Here is a 2,604-nt window from a genome sequence, read left to right as displayed (position 1 = left end):
GATGGGCGCCGGTCTGGGGGTGGGGCTTTCGGGGACAGCGTGCGCGCACCCGGTAGGGTGGGGGGCAAGGAGTCGGGGAGAGGCCGGGCAGGCGTCAGGGGCGTGGCTGGAGGCCACGAGGGGCGTGGCTTTTGGGTAAGATCAGGCTTGTACGCGGACGAGCTTGGGCGGGACAGAGTGGACGGCGCCTGGGGGCGGGGCAGATGTCAGGGGGCGGAGCGGGAAGGCGCGCGGCCGCGTACTGGGCGGTGCTGGGATGGACGCGCGGACCTGGCGCAGGCTCAGGGGTGTGCCAGCCTGCGGGTCCCGGTGCCGGCTAGAGCTAAGAGGGTGGCGGAGTCTAGATTACGCCGAAGGGCGGGGGACAGGAATGGAGGTGGGGCTCCGGGAAACCCGGGAGAGGTAGGAGACATGGAGTTTTACTGTAGAGGTCTAACCAGGTATTAAAGGCTCTCCTAGGGGCGCCTAGGTGGCTCGGTGGGTTAAAGTCTCTGCCTTCGGCTCAGGTCATGATCTCAGGGTTCTGGAATCGAGCCCCACATCGGGCTCTCTGCTCAGCAGAGAGCTCAGCTGCTTCCTCCTCTCTCTCTCTGCCTGCCTCTCTGCCTACTTGTGATCTCTGTCTGTCAAATAAATAAATAAAATCTTAAAAAAAAAAGGCTCTCCTACTGAGTTTTTTTTTTAATTCGTATCCTTTTTGGGAACTCTTTTGAAATTGCATGTCGTCCAGGGATGTTATAATGGAAGACACCCTAAGTATTGCTTTGGAAAACAGGATCCTTGTGAATAGTGCTCAATGTTTTAACACAAGTGTCCTTTTTAAAAAAGGTCTTAAATTTTTTATTGTAAAAAAAGTACATGGTTGGGGGCAGCTGGGTGGCTCAGTCGGTTAAGTGTCCTACTCTGGATTGTGGCTCTGGTCTTGATCTTGGGTCAAGAGGTTGGCCTCACCTTGTCTCTGCTTTCAGCCCGGTCTGCTTGTCCTCCCTCCCTTTGTGCCCTTCCCTTAGCTCTTGCTAGTGCAGTCTGGCTTTCTCTCTCTCTCTCTAAAAGTGAAAAAATAAAATCTCTTTTTTTTTTTAAAGTACGTGGTTGAATGCAACTCTGAGAACATTGGGAAGCACAAGGAAGAAGGCATTAGGGAAGGTATCCTTAATATTACACCAGTGTCCGATCCTAATTTTAGCTGGATCTTTGATTTTAGTTTAGGGCACAGGGAGGTGGTGGGGATAAACCAACTGCACAGTGTGCTTCAAGGACCACAGCATTTACATCTTCATATACTTAATGGGGTAAGCGAGAAATAAATGTCATAGCCTCCCAATAACTCTTGTCCTTACCAAACAGTATTATTGATCACTTTGGGGTGTAAGACTTAGCCATTGACCAAACCTTAAGGTTACAAAGTGTTCCCTAAGTTCTTTGTTAGAAACTGTAGATTTAAATGTCCACGGCCTCAAGGACTTCATTATGTAATAGAAGCAAGATATATCATGAGTGTAAGAGATAAAAAGAGACAGTCTTTCATGATATGTGCCTATGCCCCAATTCCTTCTGTCCCCTTCTCAGCTTGACTAAGACTTTGATGGCACACCATCCAGAAACTTTGATAACATTCCATGTGTGGGTTATGTACACTTCGTTTGTTCTCACAGCCCCTTGTCTCAAAGAACTAATTACCTGTAGGCTCATTGTATGTTTCCCCCCAATGTTTTTGTCTCTTGATTTCCAACGCCTAGATCTAGAGTGTAGACAGTGTCTGGCACATACACAAGGTGTTCACATAATGTTTGAATGAAAGCATGATCAAGGTCTAGTGGATATAGATTTGATAATTGAAGAATAGGATAGGTCTCACTTGTGGTCTTTAGATAATAAACGCAAAACCAAAAAAAAAAAAAAAAAAAAAAGCTTGAAATGAGCCAGCAGACTGAGAAGGATATAGATGATTGAGGAGGACATGAAAATATGGAGACGTATGAGGGAGGGTTTTGGCTTGGCTTGGGGTATAAGGATCAGGCCTGCCTGGAATGAAAGGTGGTTATAAAAGAGAGTGATGCTGAATTAAAGAGGATCTTGAAAGGCTGGAAGAGTTTATAATTGATGTGGGAGTTCACTTGGACTCATAAAGTACTTGGTAGGAACTGGGAGAAGTACAAGCTGTGCTTTAGTATGATTGATAGATACGGCATGAAGGGTACAAAAAGATTGAGCAGTGTAGGTAGGGGAAGGTTATGCTTGCCTGCAAACCTGTACCTGGTCCAGAGAGACTGCCTGGAGGCTCCTCTGCGGTATCTGATTCAGATTCCAAGGAACTTCTTTCACAACTCTGTAAATTGTTATGCAATGCAAATCTTGTTTATAGACAGGATAATGTAGGTCATAGTTGGAGCACTTGGGATGGTGAACATGTGGAGATTCTGGGAGAGTGATGCACTTGGAGAGGGCATGGAAGCTCCACGCCCCTTCCCACATACCTTGCCCCACGCATCTCTTTCATCTGGCTGTTCCTGAGTTATGCCGTTTTATAAGATACCTGCAATCTAGCTTCTAGATGGCATATACCATTGATTCACTTTGCAGGAGAGAGTGCTTCTTCTCCTC

The sequence above is a fragment of the Lutra lutra genome, chromosome 2 (genome assembly GCF_902655055.1).
Source record: "Lutra lutra chromosome 2, mLutLut1.2, whole genome shotgun sequence".
NCBI classification, from domain to species: Eukaryota; Metazoa; Chordata; class Mammalia; order Carnivora; family Mustelidae; genus Lutra; species Lutra lutra.
Note: the sequence above shows the minus strand (reverse complement) of the source record.